Genomic DNA, 25,463 nt, shown 5'->3' on the forward strand with positions numbered 1-25,463 from the left:
CTGAGACATAAAAAAAAGACAACAATAAGTCTTCTGTTAAATATAACAATTGGTAGTTGCATAGAACAGAGGTTGACTAATTGATCTTGCTTCCCCAGATAGAAAAAAATACTGGCATTTATTATTCCATAGATTAATGTGAACAGTGTCAGGAAGAGTTAGAAGCAATTGTGAAAGTGGTAGTGTCAATTGAATGTTCATTGTAAAAGGTGTCCATAGGCAAGGTAATTCATAATCTATTTTTTGCCAAAATAATAAAATTACATCTCATTAATCTTTTCTTACCTGCTGAATGGCAATGATTTAAGATTGAAGCGAAGTTATAATTTTCTGTTTCTCTATTTCCCCATACCATGTTGTCATCAATGACAAGATTGGCATTTGTGGTCCATCTCATTGATCTGCAACTGAACAGCTCTCTCGGCCATTTCAAAGGGAAGTTAAGAATTAACCACTTTGCTGAGAGTCTGAACTCACGTGTAAACTAGATTTCCTTTTCTAAACATTCAATGAGTTTTTGCAACAATGAATGGTAGCTTCATGATCACCATTACTATGGCTTTCAATTCTTGATAATTAACTCCATTGGCCAGTCTGGTGGGGTTTGAACATATGGCTGCAAGCTTTAGCCTGGGCCTTAGGGTTAAGATTCCAGTGAGACTACTATTATGCCGCCTTTTCCCTGCAAACGTGATCTGGAATCAATGATTTTTTTCGGCATGCATAAGTAAAAGACAGATCGTAATGATGCTCTAGTTTGAAGGGCACGATTGAACTTTTCATAATCATCTGACATAGTTTTGTGATCAATAGATCAACTGTTGGAAGAATCCTGTTATCCATATGCTTGACAGAGAAAACAATTAAATCTTAAGTTAAGGCTTTTCATGATGGTTTCAGATAGTTATTGTTATATTTTTATTTAATCTGAATGCAATGAATTCACACATCTTTAAGAATAACTTTAGCTGATTGAGGTCTTTTGATGGTAGGTAGTTTGAAGAACTTGTGTCTCAAAGGAGTTTACAGAAAATAGAGCTCAGTCAATACTCCAGTGGCAGATTGGGATTCAATTAACTTTGTTTGGAATTAGCTATGCTTCAGTCACCATTTTGATGAAATACAGAACTGATTTTAATCATATTTAACTGATGTATGCCACCCAAATCAATGTTGATAACAGATATTTACATGAGATTAATGCACGTGTTGGGTATTTAGCATTTATATTGTATGGAACTTCTAGATGGATCTAATTCCAAAGTAAAGAAACAATAAATACAGCTCTCAAAAAAATAAAAAAAAAGTTATGTGCTTTGTTGAATAGGTAGTTTGATGAGCAGCCTTTTAAGGCAATTGGAAGATGGTACAATGTGGGAAGGGTTGGCACTAAAACTACAGGATTATTGTGGTTAGAGGCTTAATGGTAAAAATAGAATGAGAGGAAACACTGAATCAGAACATCTTTTTGAATAAAGTATTAGAAGGGATCCTAAGAAAGGATACAATAGCATGAAGTAAATGTGGTTTGTAAACAGGGGTCAGCAGAGATTTTATGTTGGTGTGAAGTCAAGTTGAACAAATTTACTGGGGTTCTTTGCAGAACTTACAAAGAAAATTCTGTGGATACTTAGATTTGAGAAACATTTTAGGGTTCTGTGCCACACAAACATTTCACAGCAATACAGGACGGAATAGATTTATACACAAGTTCACAGTTCAATTGAAAATTGACTGAACTAGAGGAGATGGTTGTGGATAGAAAGATACTCATATGCAAAACGTCAGCAACTGGATAACTGTATTAGTTGCTGCTTGCAGCGTGTGTAAATGATTTAAAGTTGAAAATTTTAAATTTGCAGACGGCATCAAATTAGGGATAAACTATCAACTACTAGAAAAAGGGAACTCAAATATAAAGATACTTAGGTATTTTGGGAAGGGGATAATGGTTTGCAAATTGGCTTATCGGCAATTGTGCCATAATGGTACCAGGAAAAGGAGAGAGGATACAATTTAAAATGTCAGCAGTAAAACTGAAGACTGTGGAAGATTTAGTGAACAGCTTGCTCACAATATTACCATGAAAAGCTAATTAGATCAAGATAAATAGCCAGCAGGATAAACACAAATCACAAGAGTTGACATAGATTATACATTTACATGGATACATTTGGAACATAGCATTCATTTCCATTTGCTGTACTAGAACAAGCATATTCAGACATTGGAAACAAGGTGAAAGAGGCAAACAAATAGAGTCATAGGATTACGCAGCTTGGAAACAGACCTTTTTGTCCAACCAATCCATGCTGACCATGTTCCAAAAGTAAACTAGTCCCACCTACCTGAACTTGGCCCATATCCCTCCAAACCCTCATGAACTTATCTAAATGTCTTTTATATGTTGTAATGGTACCTGAATCCACCATTTTCTCTGCAGTTCATTCTACTCACGAATACTCTCTGTGTAAAAAAGGTTGCCCTCATATCCTTTCTAAATCATTCTCCTTTTATCTTAAAAATATACCTCCTATGTTTGAACTCTCTCATCCTAGGGAAAAGACCTTTGTCATTCATCTTATCTATGTCCCTCATAATCTTATAGACCTCAGTAGGGTCACCCCTCAAACTCCTTTGCTCCAGGGAAAAAAAGCCTAGTATTTCCAGTCTTTACTGAACCCTCAACAGTTTAGTAATATCCTTCCTATAACAGGGTGACCAGAACTGCACACAGTACTCCAGAACAGGCCTCACCAACATCCTGTAAACCTCAACATGACATCCCAACTCCTGTACTCAAAGGTCTGAGCAATGAAGGCAAGTGTGCTAAATGCCTTCTTAGCCAGCCTGTCTACCTGTGATGAAAATTTTAAAGAATTAGGTACCTGAACCCTGGGTCTTTCTGTTCTACAACATGACCCAGAGTCCTATCATTAATTACATAAGTCCTGTCCTTGTTTGTTTTACTAAAATGCAATACCTCACAATTATCCAAATTAAACTCCATCTGCCATTCCTCAGCCCATTGACCCAATTGATCAAGATCTTTTTTGTAATCTTAGATAACCTTCTTCACTGTCCACCAAGCCACCAATTTTAGTCTCATCTGCAAACATAGTAACCATGCCTCCTTTATCCTTATCCAAATCATTTATATAAATGACAAACGAAAGTGGACTCAGTACTAATCGCTGTGGAACACTACTGGTCAGAGGCCTTCAATCTGAAAAACAGTAGGCCATCACCACCCTCTCTCTCCTACTGTCAAGCCAATTTTGTATCCAATTGACAAGCTCACCCTGAATCCCACTTGATCTAACTTTATAACTAGTCTATCATGTGGAACCATGCCAAAGGGTTTGCTGAAGTCCAAGTCCAACAATGTCTTCTCTCTGCCCTCATCAATCTTTTTGGTTGTTTCATTAAAATAAATTCAATCAAGATTGTGAGACTCGATTTTACTCACACAAAACCATGCTGACTATCCCGAATTAGTCCTTGCCTCTACAAATGCATATGAATCCTATCTTTCAGAATCACCACCAACAACATACTAACCATCAATGTCAGACTCGCAGGTCTATAGTTTCCAGGCTTCTCCTTCCAGCCTTCCTTAAACGATGGCACAATATTAGCTACCCTCCAATCCTCCAGCACCTCACCCATGTTTATAGATGATACAAATATTTCTGCTAAGGACCCCACAATTCCCTCACTAACTTTCCACAATAACTAACTGAATGGATTTGGCTACAGAGCAGAGATTGAATAGCCTGTGACTGCACACTCCACAGAAGGAGAAGCTAAGAAAAATTATTCCTCAAATATTCAAGATATGAATTGGAACAAATAAACTGGACCCTGAAACTACCACAAATGTAAGAATAAGAGGACATGGACAGCAGTCTTTTCTCTGATTTTTTTTGTGATGTTAACTGGGGCAAAATTTGACGCCGGAGAGAAAATAAAAGACCATGGTGTCACTTTTTGCTATTCATATCCAAAGATGATGATCACATCCACTGACTTCAATGGAATTGAATATTTGTTGGGAATATAAACGTGATCCCACCCATTTTGTATTAGTTCCGAAATTAAAATTCACCTGTCATATAAAGTCCATTATGGTAATCCTGAAAGGCTGCCTGTGCATTGGGACTGTTCCATTCTGAGTGATGGAAAGATGGGCAGTGGGATTATGCATTCCACTCAGTACCTAGAACAGTAAGTCCTGAGTCATTTTTTTAATGGATGAGTCAGTAAGATACTGGCACTGAACCAGCAATAACAAATACTTGGCAATCAGAGGGTGAGGGTAACCCAAACATCTCCTTGCCACACCGGTGATGATTATCCAGAACCTCCACAGCTCTACTGCTAGAGGTAAGTTGGAGGAACTGGAGAACTGTCATGAAAATTAACCCCTAGTGCCAAAATTCTGGTTACTGCAGAAGATCAGCAGGAAACTTAAAGAGTGCCAACGAGCTCATTTCAATCTGAAAAGTGTCAGCAAAAAGCCCAGAGATTATGATTGCCTGTTAACAGTTCAATCAATATTGGAATACCAATAAACAGAGCATGCAAGTGCACAGGTCCATTTCTCCTCTAAGGTTGGTCTACTAATCTTAAAACATTCTCATTTGATGCTTGTCCCAAACCAGTACCACAGTAAAATAATGCACTTAAACAACTTATTGGAAAGGTTTATGCATTCAAGTCATTTTTACATTATTTCTGAAATATCCATCGCTCACAAAGTTTTGAAATAAATATTAATGGGGCAGCACCGTGGCTTAGTGCTTAACACTGCTGCCTCACAACGCCAGGGACCCAAGTTCAATTCAACCTTTCGGCCACTGTCTATGTGGAGTTTGCACATTCTCCCTGTGTCTGCGTGGATTTCCTCTGGGTGCTCTGGTTTCCTGTCTCAGTCCAAAGATATGCAGGTTAGGTGGACTGGCCATGCTAAATTACCCATTGTGTTCAGGGATGTACAGGCTAGATGGATTAGCCATGGAAAATACAGGGGTAAAGGGGTGGGTCTGGGAGGGATGTTCTTTGGAAGATCAGTGTGTAATAATAGGCTGAATGGGCCCGCTTCCATATTGTATGGAATCTATGATTATGGTATCTTGCAATGTACCATACTCACCCCAAAAAATTACAACATTAATTTATATTGCTCAATAAAGTCAGTATTGAAAGTTTCTGTCTATCTGATTACTGTACTCTGAAGGTAATGCAATGCAAAATCCTTCTCTGGGAGCAGCTTTTTCATTCCTAACACAGTAAATACAAATAGGATCCATTGTAAATAATTCAATCTTCCATTCCTTACTAAGCATGTGTCGAATGTGACTCATTCAGTAGCACAGTCAGCTCTGAATCAGATGATGAAACAAGGTCTTTGTTGATGTCTTGGGAGGGTGTAAGGATCTCACAGCATGAATTTGAAGTAAAGCAGTGAAGTTACCAGAATGTCCTTACAACCACTTGTCCTTCCATAAACATTACAGAAACAAATTATCGAGCCAGTTGCTGTTTGTGGAGGTTTAATGTGTGCAAATTGGCTGTCTTGTTTCCGCCACTACAGCAGAGACTGAGTTCCAAAGTCTCTAATTGGCTGTCAAGTCTTGGTACATCCGGCAGTTTTGAAAGATGCTACGTAAATGCAAGACTATTTTTTCTCTCCTTTTTAAATCTTAGTCTGTCCACAGGCTCTTCCCAAAAATGAGATTAAATTGATTTTTTTCTGAATTTATAGCTTTTCTTTGAAGAGCTGCAGGCTATTTGTCACAGAGGTATAGGTTCATTCAGCATAGAAACAGGCCCTTCAGTCCAACATCTCAACGCTGACCAACTAACACCAAACTACACTAATCCTAATTACCTGCACTTGGTCCATAGCTTGGCATTTTAAGTTCTCATCCAGATGCTTCTTAAATGTTATGAAAGTACCTGCCTCCACCATCCTTTCAGGCAGCACCTTCCATATCTCAACCACCCTCTGGGTGAGATATCTTTTTTCTCAGATCTCCTCTAAACCACTTACTCCTCGCCTTAAACTTGCATCCTCTGGTCTCAGATATGTCTGCCATAGGGAAAATAAATTCTCACAATCCATCCTGTCTATGCCTTGCACAATTGTCTATGCCCCGTATAATACCTCAGTCAGATCCCCCCTCAGCCTCCTCTGCTCCATGGAAAACAAACCCAGCCTATCCAGACTCTCCTCATAACTGAGACCTTTCAGTCCAGGTAACACACTGGTGAATCTCCTCTGCACTCCCTCCAGTGCAAACATACCCATCCAATAGTGTGGTGGCCAGAATTCGACACAGTATTTTGTCTGTGGCCTAACCAATATGTGATAAAGTTGTAACAAGACTTCCTTGCTTCCAATGCCCTGGCTAATGAAGGCCAGCATCCTGTTTAACTTTCTTCACCACCCTGCTTACCTGTGCTGACACCTTCAGGGATCTATGGTCTTACACACCAAGGTCCCTTTCCTCCTCAGTAATCCCTAGGGACCTACCACTCATTGTGTATATCCTTTCCTTATTAGAACTCCCAAAATGCAATACCTTGCACTTATTGAGATAAATACCATCAGCCATTGCTCTGGCCAATATACCAGCTGATCAATAAGAGGCTGTATCCTGAGACCATTCTCCTTACTATCAACAACACCACCAATTTTTTTATGTCATCTGCAAAATTACTAACTCTACCTTCCACATCCATGTCATTAATGTATGTAACAAACAGCAAAGGTCCCAGCATAAATCCCTATCAAACACCGCTGATCACAGGTTTCCAACCACAAAAACAACCCTCCAATAACACACCTTGCCTCCTATTTGTAAACCAATTTTGGATCCATTTTGTCACCTTGCCTTAGAACCCATGGGCTCTTACCTTTGGACCAGCTTTCTATGTGGGACTTTGTCAAAAGCCTTATTGAAATCCATGTAAACTCCATCAAGTGCACTACCCTCATCAATACATTTACTCACTTTTATAAACATTTCTATTAAATGAGCTCTCTAACAAATCCATGCTGACTATCCCTGTCCAATCTCTGCCTTTCCAGGTATCGATTACTCTTGTCCTGTAAAGTTTTTTTCAATAATGTTCCTGCCAATGACTAACTGGTCTGTAATTACCTGGCCCATCCCCGTTGCCCGTCTTGAATAAGGGAAACACATCAGCAGTCATTTGGCAGTTCAACTATGGCCAATCAAGTATTAAATGGATCTACCAGAGCCCCAGCAACCTTCTCCCTTGACTCCCAAAGCAACCTGGGTACATCTAATCAGGCCGTGGAGATTTATACACCTTTAGAAGGAGTGGGTGATGTAGAAGAAGAGGGTCTAGTACCTAGGGGTGATGATAAGCACCAATCTGTCCTGGATCTCCCACGTAGATGTGACAGTTAGGAAGGCACAAAAATGCCTCTTCTTCCTCAGGTGGCTTAGAAAGTTCAGCATGTCCATAAGGACCCTCACCAACCTTTATAGATGCACCACAGGATGTATTCTATTTGGGTGCATAACAGCCTGATATGGCAATTGCTCAGCCCAGGGCTGTAAGAAACTACAGAAATTTGTGTGCACAGCCTAGACTGTCATTGAAGCCAACCTCCCATCCATGGACTCCATTTACACTTTTTGTTGCTGCGGAAAGGCTGTCAATATCATGAAAGACCCCTCCCACTCTGGTAATGCTTTCCTCGAACATCTTCCGTCTGGCTGAAGATACAGAAACTTGAAGACATGCATAAACAGGTTCAAGAACAGCTTCTTCCCTGCTGTTATTAGACGGCTGAATGGACTTCTCTAACTCCAAATAATGTCAAATTTGCTTTGTGTGCCTCCTGTGCAGTGTAACCTTGAATGCCTCACTCTGTCTATGCACGCTATGATTTGTACATCCTTGTTCACTATGATCTGTCTGTGTTGCTCGGAAATCAAAGCTTTTCACTGCACTTAGATGCATGTGACCACAATAAATCAAATGAAATGATAATGATCCTTCCCTAATATTGTCTTGCTCTCTCCTCTCCCTTGACTCTGTACTTGCTTAAACACTATTCATCTCTAACACCATTCAATTCTGATGTAAGGTTATCGACTTGATACTTTAAATTTGTTTCTCTCTCCAAAGACATTTCTAAGCAGCTGAGTGTTCCCAGAATTTACCATTTTTTTTCTCAGATATTCGGCATCTGCAGTAGTTTGCCTTTAGTATAAAAATAATTCTAATTGCTTCATTTCTTGAGGAAGTGGGCCATATAACATTTTCAGCAACTGAAAAAGAAATCCATTTCTCAAGGCAGGATGATACTAAAAATGGGAATCAAACACCAATCCCGAAGGCTATCACTTAGCATTAAATTAATTTTGTATCATTAGGATCAGTTTCATGCCCAAAGTGGATGAGTTTAGACTCAGCTGGTAGTTTCAATGATAAAGTTGTAATACAACTGAAGAATCAATATGTGAATGTAATGATCGTCTCTGCATCACCATGGATTTTCCATGAGGATACCAACTCAGGTCATCATGAGTGACAGTGATACAAAATCATAAATGATACAGCAGACAAAGAAGCCATTTTGTGTCTGTGTCTACAACGCTGCTATCTATGCTCCGCATGAAACTCCTTTCGAATTACTTTGCCTCACCCAAGTAGCACAATTCTCTATCATTTTCTCATTCACGCATTTAACTAGCTTCCCTGAAATGCATCTATACTATTCGCTTTAACTATTGTATATGTGACAAGTTGCACATTCCATCCATTTTCACAATTCAGATGCTTCTCCTGAGTTCCATATTTGAGTACAGCATCACGTCACTTTACAGAGTGTTCCATTGTGCTAATGTCTAGAGTAAAAGCTTGTATCCATATAAGCAAAGAAATTATGGAGCGGTAACACTCCAGAGTACAGTTACTGGACAGAACAATTATCTTTTTAATGAGAACATAATAAAGCTTGTATTTTCTGAGGGATTTACAGATAATTGACTTTTGCTAATTCTCTTGCTGCTGTTTCCTAAATAATTTAACTTTGTGATTGCAGACTAATGCAGGTCCAACTGTCAATGCATGACCTACTTCTCCTTGTAACTAGATTGAAATGATGTGTAGGAATCCATAATATGTGTAATAAGTTATTTAATTTGGTTGATGTGGAGAATGACCTCTGGTGTAAAGAAATAATTCTTTATTGATTAATCCCCAATGACAAGACATTACAAGCCTTATATTTGTATTCTTTAACCCTGTGTTGATGGTAGAGAGGTGCAGCAAGCCCAAAGTGCACTGTATCTGTGATAGTCGCAATCATTTGGAATGGCCTGAATTGGTCTCCTGGAAGAGTCAAGTCTTGTGAACAAGGAAACAATCGCAGAGATCAAGCACCTTGCTGGGAAAGTATATAACTTTCTTGATGTTTCTGATGTTGAATTGATCAGAACTTATGATCAGAGGAAGATCCTAATGCAAGACTTAGCACCAGCCTTTCAGTAAGTATTGTTGATAATATTGGGATCATGCCCTGTGTGGGATTTCATAACTTACCTCATTGAGGTTCACATGCTTAAGGGAATAGTTTTAATACAAAAGGTTTTTGATATTGGGTGGCACATCTCCAGTGTGCCTCTGCTGGAGACCCCAAAAGCATACCTAAAACCTGGGAGGGATTACAGTATGTTCAACCTCCCCCACCCCAGATAGTGACCAGAGCATGTCCCACATCGGGGAGCGACTTGAATAATTTAATGGCTTTTCAATCATGTTCTGGTGTATGCTCACTTTTATCTACAAAAAGATTGCAGTGTGTCTATCCAAGATGTAGTAACCTGTCAATTTATGTTATTTCTTTTTGAGGCTGAGGTTGTGAATCTTTAAAAGATGTGCAATTTCTCGGTCTATATCGTGTGGATGAACTGTCCGTTACACCATGATGGTTATACTTTGTGTATGTGTGTTTTTTTCTTAGCTATCCCGTGCTTAATAGAAGGACCCATCAGCAGTAAATGAGAAATCCGTGGAAAGTCACTCCCATGCCTATATAGTGATCCCCTTCCCTACCTTACCATAGCCGAAAAGGAATTCAACTGTGATTCAATTTTTCAACTTTGCAAAGAGTGTTGGAGTTTTTTTTTGAAACTCAGCCAAACATTCGTAATGAGCTCAGCTGTAATTGCAACTTACTGAATAGGAGAAGAAGCTTGAGGCTTTTGATCCTGGACTCATTTGCCATTTCTAAAGCCATCTAGAGTCATCCTAACTCTGCTAAATGGGGCACCTTACATCATTTAAAATATTTATTGTTCAAAATAAAGAGAGAAATAAAAACAAATGCAACTGTATTTAATCGTGGAGTTTTATATTATTAATTATATTCATATATGTTTCTTGATATCTAAAAGGCCTCTGTACTTATACAGAGCCTTATATAGTAGTCAATCATTGTAATTTATCTTCTAAACATGTAAAATATATAATTCTATAGGGAGGAGGTTTAGTGCTGTTCCCAGGTTGGGTTGGTGGAAACTGGGTGTAGGGAGGGTGATTAGAGTACAGCCGTTTTAATTTAACAACATCTCCTGTATAGACAGAACAGTTATTTTCCAATATTTGGTATATTTTCTGAATTCACAGTAGAGCTACCAGCCAGAGCAGAGTTTCTTTAAGAATATGACAGGCAGAAATACAAACAACTTGCTAGTGGCCGTTTCATTGTTGTAAATTGTCTTGATCATGATGCCTATTAATCAAACCCTGTCAGCACATCATCAGAGCGCTTTGCTGTTTTTTCATTTGATTTCCTTGGTGCCCAAAAGCTCAAAATATAATGAGACACATAACTCAAAAAAAAACAGCAAATGGAGCAGTCACCAACCCCATCTTTTCAGGGAACAGAAATCAATTTATGTAATGGGATATAAATTGCCTTGATGCAATGCCACAGACCTCATTTACACATGATGATTTGCCACAGGCTGGCAAAAAACATAGATTGCAATTTGGATTGACCACTAATTCTTGCCATGCTATGTAGTGTTATGATATTCAAACTAGTGGATCAAAACCTTAGTGATGTTTGCAGATTATAGTGAGTGAAAAATTATCTAATGCATTGCCTGTCCATATTGCTGTATGGCTGATGGCAAACCAATTGCAATCAGCATTAACTAAGCTGTCTTTATTACAAATTAATGTCTTGCTGTGCTATGTATCACTTGTTCATTTCAACCATTTCTCATCTGTTTCAGCTCAGATTAATTCTAAATATCTCCAGGTAAATGCAATTAAAACCATGAAATGCAATTGTGAATCCATAGACACATCTATCAAGACTCAAGCTGTTTGGATGATAAGGAACCAATAATCAAAGCTTTTCAGATAATTCAGTGCCCTGAAATTTCCTAGAAATGACTAAGCAGGGGAAATTGGTGCCCCACTTCGTGGACAACACATGGAGGTCCTGGTGGAGAGGTGGTGCAGATGAGGGGCATAGTCATTCCACAGGACTGGCAGAGGAGTCCACGACATCAGTCTCTGCCAATGTGGTCTGAGGTTGGTATCTGGGTCAGTTTAGTTTCAGTTGTCTGGGGGAATGTGCAGCATTTTAAAAGATCAATGACTTTGTCCACTCCATTAATGTAAGTACAACCATCTTCTCCCTAAAACCTCACTTTCACTCTCTCTCTGCTGCTGCAATCACCTCCCACCAAGGCTCATAATCTACCACTCTCATTATGACATGCAACATCTTCCCTCATTTGCTGTTACTTCCATCAAATCCCAACACTGTTAATCCAGCATGCCCTGTCACTCCTTACTCAGCTCACTCAGGACACATTACCCACCTTTTCCCTACATGCACCAGCACTAACACCTATGCCAACCACTTTCATGACTCTTAATATCATCCCTTCTCTCAATTCATGAAGAAAACAGCTCACTGGAGGGTAGAAAGAGCTAACTATGGGTATCTCGGGTGAATAGCATTTAGCTCCAAGACTGTGGATTGTTACTGGAGGCTGACCTCGACAATGGACTGGGTCCCACTGATTGCACTGTGTTTCCTTTATCTGGACTGATGACTGCCAACAACTGTGACAAGCTCCCCCAGGTTGTGTCTGTGCTAAATGACAGGGAAAGACAGAAGTACTTTGAGCCTGGTAGCTTGGGCCAACGGAAGGACGTGCAAAATGGCAAGGGAAGGCATCCAGGTTAGTTCAAGGTGAGTGGGCAGTAAGTGTTCAAGCTAACAGCCTGGAGAGCCTGGCTAAAACTGTGAGCTGGACACCTGTCCCTAGAGATAAACTGTCCTTGCAGCAGCATTGCAATGGAAGTTGCTGGTGCAGACGTTGCTGCTTTACAGCAGCATGGTTTAAATGGATTTGAGATGACAATGACAATGCGGAGAGGCTGGCAAGTGTCCAATGCCAATGTTTGTGGATGTGGGGGGTGTGCAATCGCTGCACATGGAATGTACCCTGAGATGTTCGTGTTGGATATCCAAGCTGGACAAACATTGACAGCCCAGAGTTTCCCTGAATGTTTCACTGTCCTGGACATGTTAGACAGAGGGTAATTTGCACCTGCAGGTCCTGTAGGTGGGATGTGGGGTCACTGCCCATCTGCCCCTGAATGTTAGTGATTGATTGAGGTTCAGGAGAACAAACAGCAAACTGGAGTTGCCAAGTTTCTGCCCCGAAATTCATGTCTGAATGTCACCATCTAGTTTCTAGGCAATTAGTGGGAGAACAGGTAATGTAATGAGGTTATTAATACATGCAAATATGTCTCTCACTGCTCACCAGCCAGGATCTCATCTTAACACTTGGCTTGGAAAATGGTGCACTAGACGGTGCAAAAACCTGCTTACTGTGGATTTTAAATTCGTCTCCCAACTTTCTCACCAATACTCAGTTACCGAGGAATTAGAGTAGATTTTTAATCCTCTAACGTTTTCTGGGTAACTACAAAGCTTCCATCAGTTGGAAGCCTCCAAATTCTTTGATTTCCATGAACTTTCTCAGAGGCTTTCAGACGAAGGGGAAATTGCCCACTGGAAAATTCAATTTTCCATGCAATTCCCACAAATGTATCTGCATCAGGAATTCCTCATGGTCCCAATGTACAACTCCAGCCTACATTGTCCCAGTAACACTCTGAGCATTGGAATATCTGGACCATTATCTTCAGCTCGGAGAAAAGTGAGGACTGCAGATGCTGGAGACCAGAGTTGAAAAATGTGGTGCTGGAAAAACACAACAGGCCAGGCAGCATTCGAGGAGCAGGAGAATCGACATTTCGAGCATAAGCCCTTCTTCAGGAATGAGGCTGGTGTGCCAAGCGGGCTGTGATAAAGGGGAGGGGGGGCGGGACTTTGGGGGAGGGGCACTGGGAATGCGATAGGTGGAAGGAGGTGAAGGTGAGGGTGATAGGCCGGAGAGGGGGTGGGGGTGGGGGCGGAGAGGTCGGGAAGAAGATTGCAGGTCAAGAGGGCGGTGCTGAATCCGGGGGTTGGGACTGAGATAAGGTGGGGGGAGGGGAAATGAGGAAGCTAGAGAAATCTACATTCATCTCGTGTGGTTGGAGGGTTCCGAGGAGGAAGATGAGGCGCTCTTCCTCCAGGCGTCGTGTGGTCAGGGTCTGGTGATGGAGGAGGCCAAGGACCTGCATGTCATTGGCGGAGTGGGAGGGTGAGTTAAAGTGTTCAGCCACGGGGCGGTTGGGTTAGTTGGTGCGGGTGTCCCAGAGGTGTTCGCTGAAACGTTACACAAGTAGGTGGCCTGTCTCTCCAAACCATACATTGGGGAGACAGGCCGCCTACTTGCGGAACGTTTCAGGGAACACCTCTGGGACACCCGCACCAACCAACCCAACCGCCCCATGGCTGAACACTTTAACTTCCCCTCCCACTCTGCCAAGGACATGCAGGTCCTTGACCTCCTCCATTGCCAGACCCTGACCACACGACGCCTAGAGGAAGAGCGCCTCATCTTCTGCCTAGGAACCCTCCAACCACACGGGATGAATGCAGATTTCTCCAGCTTCCTCATTTCCCCTCCCCCCACCTTATGTCAGTCCCAACCCCCGGATTCAGCACCGCCCTCTTGACCTACAATCTTCTTCCCGACCTCTCCACCCCCCACCCCCTCTCCGGCCTATCACCCTCACCCTCATCTCCTTCTACCTATCGCATTCCCAGTGCCCCTCCCCAAATTCCCTCCCCCCTACCCTTTATCTCAGCCCGCTTGGCACACTAGCCTCATTCCTGAAGAAGGGCTTATGCCCGAAACGTCGATTCTCCTGCTCCTCGGATGCTGCCTGGCCTGTTGTGTTTTTCCAGCACCACATTTTTCAAAACATTATCTTCAGTTCATAAAGATAATCCTTTCTTTGTTTCAACTGAGGTCACAATGCAAACCGAAGCTGTTGATACATGCACAAACATATGGTTTAGTTAAGTCAGAAGGCAATTCATACCTTATATAACGCCACACAAGGCCCAACAGAGTGTACACAATTCCAGCTTAATTTTCTTTTCAGGTACAGAGCACAGACCTTTTGGTCCCTATTTATTCTTGTTGCATGATTACAATTGAAGTCCTTGACATGAATATACAGTACAGTTATCGAATTAAATTGATTTGCTTGTTTGAAATTGAGATCGGTCATCCTCTGTAAGGATTTTATTTCACATCTTAAAACAAATTGATATGTATTTATAAATGATTTCTGCTTTACTATTCCCTATTTTTGTTTAAGAAGAGCTCTATGTCAAACAAAGGAAGTTGCTAGGAAAACCATAGAAGGTGGCAACTAATATTCGCATTGAACAAAAAGAAGTATTCCTCAGTAGTTGATTATTTATACTGGGATTTTCAGTTGGTATCTGAGGTAGAACTCCTGAGGCTGTCACATCAGCATAGCTCCAAGTTACCTCAAACCCAACACATCATAATTGATGGCAAACAAGGTTTACCTACATAAAGCAAGTTCACAATCTGATTTTCAGTCTATTGGAATGACTAAGTAGATACCACAAACCTCCAATAATATTAATCAGAAACTTTAGTCAGTATTAAATCACACAGCTTAGTACAGGACCAAAATTTAAATTCTAATGTGCCTGCCATCGATACATCATTTGATCATCAAACAATACAGTCAATATAATCTAAAACAGCCCACTGAACTCTGTTGAACCACACACTAACATTTTCTAGCTATCACTGTCTTCAAAGTTCCAAAGCTGTGATGGATATGTGATAATGCCAGAGTTATTTAGGGACCTCATTGTTAAAGCTGCAGACGTATTTTACTGGGATGAAGGTGTTCATGCCTGTAAACAATAATCAAAGTGTCTATACTGATGGTTGGTAGGCTGTGTGTATCCAAAACCCTAGGAAGGGGTTCAGAATGTTATGTTTTGTAAATGGTTATACTTTAAACCGTCTGTTTAATTTTAACATATTATGAAATTTGGAGTGTAGAAGATAGCAAAATAGCATTTCTACCTCGTTACAAGGTAAGGGATCAAGGATTATGGGGCGAAGGCATGAGAATGGGGTTGAGAAACATATAAAGTCACAGAGATATGCAACATGGAAATTTACCCTTCAGTCCAACTCGTCCATGGCATCCAGATATTCTAAATAGATCTAGTCCCATTTGCCAGCATTTGGCCCATATCCTTTTAAACCCTTCCCATTTGTATACCCATCCAGATGCCTTTTAAATGTTGTAATTGTACCAGCCTCCACCACTTCCTCTGGCAGCTCATTCCACATATGCACCACCCTATCAGCCAGGATTGAATGGTGGAGCAGAGGAGATAGGATGAATGGCCTAATTTTGCTCCAATATCTTCTGGTCTTACAAGGATGATATGATTTGGGTTGTGATGGAGTTGGGCTTTAAGATGCAGATAATAATGGGAAGCCATTGTAGGATCGGCTTACTGGGTGCTTTCCTAAAATGTGACTCATCTCAGGGACTAACTCAGTCTATGGGAATCTGATAGAGAAAGCTGAGAGATAAAAGCAGCAAGTCTCTCCACACAAAAACTGCAGATGGGAGCTCATGGTCAGATTGAAGAGACTGCAATCACGAGAACTAAAAATTGGAAGATACACATGGCTTTAGCTAGAGGGAAGAATCTGTAATGCATTCTTTACTGTAAAAGTCAGTTTCAGGAAATGGAGTTAGCAGGCCAAGAATGGAAGAAAGGGCTTGGCAGTTAGGAATCACTTTGGAGTGGTTCTGAGTGAAGAGAATGTTTGCTTCATGCACAGAGTAAAATGTAACTATGGGGCACCTTTCCAGTGGTTTAGTGTACATGTTACCTCCTGAAATAGTGTTTGCTTAATCATGCTTTTTGTTTGTGAAGCAAAGACCATAAAGATTGAAAACTCGCAAATGTCATGCAATTCCTTTAAGTTGGCTTGGGAACAAAAAATGTATTTTAAAAAGTTCCTGGTTTCTATGTGGATTGTAATAAAATGCACACAGAATGGACAATTTTATCACTACCAACCAAGTGGAAACTGGATGCCCTTAAAATGGCAAGTTAACAATGCAACTTGAGTTGGACCTGTTAATGTTTTGCCCATTAACCAAAGGAATTAAACTTACGCTAGTAAGTAGGTTCAAATGACAAACATCAAGAAAAACATTGGGTCATGATAAAATCAGGATGGAATCAAAAGAAGGTCCTTCATAACAAGCATCACAAATCCAGACTTTCATATTTCTTACATCTGAAAAAAAGACAATGCTATTGAAGCTGTTTAGGATTCTACAGTTCTAGATCGAGTTGTGATACATGATATTTTAGATGTCATTGTAATTAGTATTTTTTTTACACAATTATTCTGAAACATGTTGATGTGCTTGGTTACTATCTGTACCTTGGCCCGTTCATTTTTCCTGAGTATCAGTCAATTAAATATTTCTTGTAACATTGAACTGCAGTTATTAGTAATCTGAAACCTAGAGGTTCAATATAAATGAATTTGAGTAACATGACGGATCTGATATTGACATGGAAAGGATCGTTATGACATTGGTGCTGGAGAGCTTCCTATTTAGATACACTGACTATTATTAATGATGGTATTTGATGCAATCAACCGAAAGCTATTTTCAAATCTAAAAGTTCCTGAAGAACTGTGGAGATGCATGAACATTGTAAAAGTAATAAGTTACACACAAGGGTAGCACACTAGTAAATTCAGCGGACTGGTTATCCAGAGGCTTGGATCACTGCTCCAGTGTCAGATTTTAAACTTCCATCAACGCCAGTGCGGGAATTTAAATACAGTTAATTAATTAATCTGGAATAAAACATTAGTCTCTTTCATGGTGATCTGGAAATAAATGAATTGTTATTAAAGCATATCTGGTTCATGAATGCTTTTCAGGTAAAGAAATCTTGTTCCCTTTTCTGGTCTGAAAAAGAAGCTATGATGATCTCAGCCTCCTCCCGAGCTCCCCTGCATCACAGACACCAGCCTTCAGCCAATTTGATTTCATATCCATTTGACATCAAGAAATAGCTAAAGGTACTCAATATGTTTAGGTTGTGGGCCTAATAACATTCCAGCAATAGTAGTGAAGATGTGTGCTCCAGAACTAACTGTGCTCCTAGCCAAACTGTTCCAGTACCATTACGACACTGGCTGTACCAAGGAATGTGCAAAATATTCCAAGCAAAATAGTCCTGTTCTTAGTGTTATCAAGTGGTATACAAATATTCAAGATGAAAAGTGTTATCAAACATTCATGCACACAAATGCCAGGCAATGACCACTTCCAACAAGAGGAAACACAACAAATTCCCCTGAATCTCACATAATCTGCATCATAGGTTATATAATTGAGCAGAGGCTAAAATGGACCAGCTACATTGTATAACATGACTACATGAGCATGTCAGATGTTGGGAATTCTCCAGAAAGGAACTAACCTCCAGACTGCTCTACACTTGTCTGACATTTATAATGTACAAGCCAGGAATGTGACGGATTACTCACCACTTGAGCTGGAGATCACTCAAGACAAAACAGCCAAATTGGTTAGCACTCCATATACAACCTTTAACATTCTCTCCTGCATGACATACAGTATCATTCAAAAGATGCATTGCAGCAACTCAACAAAAGTCTTTACACAACACCTTCCAAACACTGGACCTCTACCACCTAGAAGGATAAGAGCAGCAAATACCTGAGAACACTACCACCTGCAGTCCCCCACCAAGGCTTACAACATGCTGACTTGGAAATATTTCACTGTCACTTGGAAGGAACTTCCATCATAATGGCACTGTGGATGCACTTACACCACGTGACCCGCAATAGTTCAAGAAACATCAAGAGCCAAAGGGCCTGTACTGTCATGAAAAGTTCGAAGGAAACTCACCTCCTTCTCAAGGACAATTAGTGATGTGCAATGAATGCTGGTGCACCAGTGATGTCCACATCCTGCAAACGAAGTCAAAACACATAAAAGAATACTAAAAGCAAATTTAGTTTAGCAGTGTTGTACACTGCCTTTCAAACCTTTTTAAGTGCATAAATTGCCACAAGCGTGGAGACCAATGTAAGAAAACTGAGGCAAAATTATCACTGTTCAACTGCTGCAGCAGTTAAGTTATCACTACAATGATTCCCATGATTCTTTAGTTCATATTTTTGTGCTGTACATAAAAAAACGAAACAGTGGGTGGAATCTTTTAGGAGTTTGAGTGTTGTGGGCGGTGCTGAGATGTGCGGCAGAATCTGACAAGTGCAACAAGGCCCATCTTGACTGGGTGCAATACGAGACATCCTGGTCACAAGTGACATGGTGAGATTCTCAATAGGGTCCAACAAGGTGTCAGTTCATGGTCATTATTGCCTGTTAAATACCTCACTAACAGGCTCACTTCATTGATATTCAATGATTATGATGTCAGCAAGGAAACTAAGAACTGAACATCTGGCAAGTTTGGCTCATTGTTTATTCTGAGTAACCTCCGTTTCAGGGCATGCTCCATAACTACAGATATTGACACCCAATATGTGACAGCCTCTAACTCTAAAGACACATCTCTAATTCACTTCTAGGACAATGCTGCACTTCAGAGCTACTCCTTGGACTACTCTCGTTGTAATGCTGCAGCAAGAACCCTGTGTGGCCAGGGTCATACACACAGTCAATGGACTCGATGCGACTGCAGTTCCAGGCTTTACTTTGCTGCTATAGTGCTCAATTGCTCACAGCCTACTTGGATCCTCTCAGTATTCCAGCCTTGTTTTGCACGGGCCTTTTGCACTTTACCCCTCAGCTGAAGATACGTGTCTCATCTTACTGCTGTCTTTCCATGCTAAGTGCAGACATAAAGTCAGGAAACTTGTCATAGTTGTTAGCAGGCCTCAGCCATATATATCAAAGAGTGATCGGCTTTATTCAGGGGTTCCCACCACAGTAAGTCAACGGCAACCTTCGATATCAGTTGAGGGTGGCCAGAGTCAGGACCTTTACTCATGATAAGGGAGGAGCTAAATGACAGGTAACACAACATTCATCTTGACTCTTTCTGTCCTTTGTGGGCTGAGTTTCTCCTGAAGTAAGAGAGAGAGAGAGAGATAGGTATTATGGGATACGTATGTGGGTAGCACAACTATTATGATTGGCGCAGGTGCCCCAAGTGAGTGAGTGGGCAACGCAGAGGGTATTTCAAGATTAGTAGTATCAGGATTTGGTGTGCATGAGAGCAAGTGGGGTAGACGGTGCAGGCAATAGTGAGAGTGGTAGAGCATGAGTCTTTGTGGAAGACAGGTAGCAGGTAGCAGAAATAGATTGAGTATAAGGTAATGGAGAGAAAATGGTGGGACATAGAACTACGCTCAGCCAGTGTTTCTCCATGCCAGGCATTCCTCCGGATGTCTACGACTGTACTGATCAGGTGGCATGGTCGGTGCTGTCACCTCCACTGCTAGTCCCAGAGGAATAGGAAATCCTTTAAAGTCGATCAGGCCAGAATCAGACATCATAAGACTGTCATAAGGATGGGACTGGTGGTTAATGAGGCAAATTTGGTAAGATATGGCAAGAGAACTTGCAAATTCCTTCAGAACACTTGATGCAACTCACACTAAGTTATATAAACAAGATTCAGCCCAATGTTATTTTGTGGCAGCCTAATGTATCAGACATCAGTATGTGATAGGCCAATTCTTTATAGCCTAGAATGAATGATCAAATTTATTTTAAATTGGATGATATACAAAAGTCAAGAGCTTAGGAAACCACCATTCAACACTGCAGCGGTGCATGAAAGATCCAGAAACTATTAGGTCATTAGACTATAAGAAATAGGAACAGGAGTAGGGCATTCAGCCCATTGAGCCTGCTTCATCATTCAGCAGGATCATGGCTGATTAGACACTCCTCCCATCCACTGTCCTGCCTTTTCCCCATAAACTATCATTTTGTTACCGTACAGGAATCTAATAACAGTCTTAAATATACAGAAGGTACCTACTCCAATGGCTCTCTGTGGCAAAGAGTACTAAAGAATCCCAACCCTCTGAGCGAAGAAATAACTCCTCATCTCAGTCCTAAATTGGTGCTCTTTATTCCAAGACTATGTCCTCTGGTTCTAGACTCCCCCATGAGAGGGAGCATCCTCCCAGCATTTATCTTGTCAAGTCCCTGAAGAATCCAAAGTGTTTCAATGAGTCACCCCACATTCTTCTAAACTCCAGTGAATCACTGCATTGAAAACTGCCCACATGACTTTGGTTGTCTCAATTTCTCTGCTCCTCTCATGCACTCTAGCCTATCCCCTTTTGAAATTATTATACTAAGCTCTCTCAGGTCCAACCCCAACTTTGTTATCCAACCGGCTGACAAAGGTAGTGCTGTTGTAATCTGGCGTACTGATCTTTACCTTGCAGAGGCTCAATGCCAACTCTCGGACACTTCTTCCTACCCACCATCCCGTCCGCTCCCCCCTACCCCCAACCCCCCAGACCATGACCCTGTATCCAAACATCAAGCCATTGTTGCCAGAACTGTCAACGACTTCATTACCTCTGGAGATCTTTCCCCCACTGCTCCAACCTTCTAGTCTTCCCACACTGGACAGCCTGCTTCTACCTCCTTCCCAAAATCCACAAAGCAGACTGCCTCAGTGGGCCCATTGTACCAGCCTGTTCCTGGCCCACTGAGCTCATTTCCTCCTACCTTGACTCTATCCTTTCTCCACTTGTCCAGACCTTGTCCACCTTCATCCACGATTCCTCTGATGCCCTCCACTGTATTGACAATTTCCAGTTCCCTGGCCCTAACTGCCTTCTGTTTACCATGAATGTCCAATCCCTCTATACCTCCATTCCCTACCAGGACAGTCTGAGAGCTCTCAGCTTCTTCCTCGACCAGAGGCCTGAACACACCCCATCCACCACCACTCTCCTCCACCTGGCTGAACTTGTTCTCTCCCTGAACAATTTCTCCTTAACTTCATCTCACTTCTTCCAAGTTGATGGAGTGGCTATGGGCACCCTCATGGGTCCCAGTTATGCCTGCATCAGTGCTGCTTCACTTCCCTGATCTTGAAAAATTTGTTCATTTTGTCTTCAATTTCTACCCCTCTATAACGTTCACATTGTCCATTTCTGAAACTTCCCTTCCTTTCCTTGACCTCTTTGTCTCCATTTCAAGGAATAAAATGACCACCGCCATCCACTACAAAGCCACTGACTCCCATAGTTACCTTCACTACAGCTCATCACACTCTACATCCTGTAAGGACTCCATCCCATTCGCCTTCGCCTGTGTCCTATATGTTCAGATGATGCAAACTTCCAAAACATTGCCACTGACATGACTTCCTTCTTCCATAGCCGTGGTTTCCCATCCACAGTGGTTAACAGGGCCCTCAACTACATCCAACTATCACCCATTGCTCACAACAGCATGATTGTGTCCTCTTTGTTCTCACTTTTCACCCACCAGCCTTCACATTCAAAGGATCATTCTCTGCCATTTTGATAACTCCAGCAGAATGCCACCACCAAATACATCTTCCCCTCACTCCCCAGTCTGCATTGCGTAGGGATTGTTCCTTTTGGGACACCCTAGTCCATTCATTGACCACCAACACCACCAACCCTTTCCCCCCTTCCGACGGCACATTCCCATGTAACCGCAGAAAGTGCAACACCTGCCCCTTAATCTCCTCCCTGCTCACCATCCAAGGGCCTACACAGTCTTTCCAAGTGAAGCAACATTTCACCTGTACTTCCTCCAAACGTGTGTACGATATTTAGTGCACCCAATGTGATCTACTCTACATTGGAGAAACCAAATGCAGACGGGGTGACCGCTTTGCACAACACCTCCAGTCTGTGTACAAGCATGACCCTGACCTTCCAGTAGCTGGTCATCTTAACACAGCGTCCTGCTCGCATGCCCACATGTTTGTCCTCACCATGATGCAAAAACTGGAGAAATAACACCTCACGTTTACAACCTTTTGGAAAAAATATTATGTTCAACACCTACAAATTGTGCATCAGCCCCCATTATTCTCTCCCATTCTTTTAGCTTTACTTGTTATATTCTCTGTCACCATGTCCTCTCTCCCCTCCCATCATCCCAGTGGGATTGTCTGTTCTTTCAAGTTCTGCCATTCTCACATTCTGATTGCTTAATGTTAACTATCAACATCCTTTGCCCCCCCAGAACATTACATGTCACCCCTCCCCAACTATAGCATAAATGCTACCCCTCTCCACACTTCACCAGCTCTGATGAAGAGTCACCTAGACTCAAAACGTTAGCTTGCTCTCTCACCATGAATGCTGTCTGACCTGCTGTGATCTCTAGCATTTGTTGTTTGAGTCTAAAAGTATTCAGTACCCCAGATGTGATCTCACCATCACCTTATACAGTTGTAGTAAGACCACCCCCCAACTCTTCAACATTAGCCTTCCTATACCTGTGTGCTTTGTGTTTCGTGCACAATTACCCCCAAGTCCCTTTTGCGTTGCAACTTTCTGCAGCCTTTCTCCATTTGAATAATATTCTGTTCTTTTGTTCTCTCTTCCAAAATGAAGATTTTCCCATAATACCCTCCATTTGCCAATATTATGACCACTTACTTAACCCATCAATGTATCTCTTAGCTGTTTGTGACGGCCTCACAACTTGCCTTTCCACCTATTTTATTGTTGTCAGCAAATTTTCCATTCACATCATTCCTCTAATTAATATATGTTGTAAACTGTTACAATCCTAACACTGAACACTGTAGAGCACCACTGCTCATGGACTGTCAACCTGAAAAAAAAGCCTCTTATTCTCACTCACTCACCCACGAGGCTATACCCTATCCATAACTATATACTACCTCCAACACCATGGGCTCTTAATTTATAACGTAACCTTCAAGAAGTCCGAATACAACCCAGCCTCTGGTTGCTCTCCATCCACTCTAGTCGAGACTTCCTTGAAAATCCCTCATAAATCGGTCAGACTCAATTTTCCTTTCATGAAGTCATGCTGACTCTGCTTGATTAAATTATGATTTTCCAAATGTGCTGTTTTACTTCCTTAATCATTGTTTCTAGTACTTTTACAACAATAGTTAGGCTAATTGATCTATAGTTTTAGAGGGAGGCTTTTTGCCTCCCTCTATCCCTTTTTAAACAGGGGTGCCGTATTAGCTGCTTTTCAATCTTCTGGTACTTCTCCAGAATGTAACCATTTTTAGCAAATTATGACCAAATCTTGCACTATCTCTGTAGCTACCTATTTTAGGATGCTAGGGATGGAAACCATCGGGATAAGGGGACTTATCTGCCTTTAGCCCCATTAGTTTGTCTAATACCATTTTTTAAATGATGGTGATAGGATTTATTTGGCATTACCAATTGGCACATTGCTGCTGCCTAGCGAGAACCTTGTCACATCTTTTGTGAATAGCATAAAAGGTGCAGCAAGATAATTCTGATGTTGAGATGAGCATTGCTGCACTTTTCACCTGATTCTACCCATGTCACTCACACCCCTATAAGATTCCACCCATTGTTAGCTCTGACCTCGCCATTCTCAGAGATCCACCTGAAATGTCTGTGACGACTCTTGAAAACAAAATGTGTAAATGACTTAGATCATATTTTTCACATTCTGGGTTAAAGGACATGTATTATATTTGGTATGACTCCAAATTTAGTTGGAGCCATCAGATCCCTTGATTGGGTGAGTGTGATTGATATGTGTCTTCAGGCATCAGGTAATGGCAAACTATTTGTTTTTGGGCAGGATCATCACACAGTCTTTTTACTTCCATGCCGAATTTGCCCAAATTTCTTCCCTAATGAAGTATAGTCATAATTTTTGTTACCAAGGGCAATTGTGCCTATAATGTGCTGTTCCTTTTTCAAAGCAATATTGGCATTGTGAACAAGTGAGAGCTGGTTAGGGTAGACTGGAGAAGGAGTTTAGCAGTGAAGATGGTTAAGAAACAATGGCAGACATTTAAGAAAATAGTTCATGGCTCACACTAAAGATATATCTGAATGAGGAAAAAGGATTCTAAAAAGGGGATGAGGCAATTGTGATTAACCAGGGAAAGTACGGATAGCATCAAATTGAAAGAAAATAACACACAATATAGCAAAGACTAGTAGTAAACCAGAGGATTGGGAAAGTGTTTAAAAAAACAGCAAAAGACCACTTAAAAATGATTTTAAAAAGTAGGAAATAAACTTTGAGGGTGAAATTGCAAATAATGTTAAGTTTGACAGCAAGAACTTCTTTAAATAGTGAAAAAGGAACAAAGTAGCTAGGGTGAACATGGGCTCCTTTGAGAATGAGACTTGGGAAATAATAATGGAAAGAGGAGTTGAACAAATATATTGCATCAGTCTTCACAGTTGAAGACACTAATAACATTCCAAACTTACCAAATATTCAAGAGGCAAAGGGAGGACAAGTAATAAAAACAGTAACTATCATTCGAAAAAAAAAGTGCTCAGGAAACTAATGGGGCTAAAGATCGATAAGTCCCCTGGACCCGAGGAGAGCTGTTGTAGGATATTAGTGGAAGTAACTCCAGGGATAGTCAATGCAGTGGTAGTAATATTCCAGGAATCTTTAGGTTGTTCCCCCTTGTGGAAAAGTCTAGAACCAGAATAAGGGGTTACACATTTAGGAGAGCGATGAGGAGGCATTTATTCTTTTAGAGGAATTGTCTGTGGCAAAGAGCTGTTGAAGTTTGTTCACTAAGTATATTGAAGGCTGAAGATTTTTTAATCAATAAGGGAATCAAAGGTTACAGGGAAAAGGCAGGAAAGGAGAGTTGAGAATGATCAGATCAGCCAAGATCTCATTGAATGGTGGAACAGACTTGATGGGCTGAATAGCCTACTTCTGCA

The 25,463-nt window shown here is 41.1% G+C and overlaps 1 protein-coding gene across 5 annotated transcripts in view; it reads right to left on the reverse strand.

Annotated features, from left to right (window-relative positions):
• The window catches only part of LOC122565300 (leucine-rich repeat and immunoglobulin-like domain-containing nogo receptor-interacting protein 2), a 173,723-nt gene that overhangs the window by 17,144 nt on the left and 131,116 nt on the right, over positions 1-25,463 (reverse strand). Inside the window, exon 3 of one of the 5 annotated variants that reach the window (XM_087976067.1) lies at positions 18,457-18,518. The exons of the other annotated variants lie outside the window; for them this stretch is intronic. The gene's annotated coding sequence lies outside the window, so the exon portion shown is untranslated. The remainder of the gene's footprint in view (positions 1-18,456; positions 18,519-25,463) is intronic. 5 annotated transcript variants of the gene reach the window in all.

The sequence above is a fragment of the Chiloscyllium plagiosum genome, unplaced genomic scaffold (assembly GCF_037043375.1).
Source record: "Chiloscyllium plagiosum isolate Xiang-an unplaced genomic scaffold, Cpla_swu_hap1 HiC_scaffold_28, whole genome shotgun sequence".
Taxonomy (NCBI): domain Eukaryota; kingdom Metazoa; phylum Chordata; class Chondrichthyes; order Orectolobiformes; family Hemiscylliidae; genus Chiloscyllium; species Chiloscyllium plagiosum.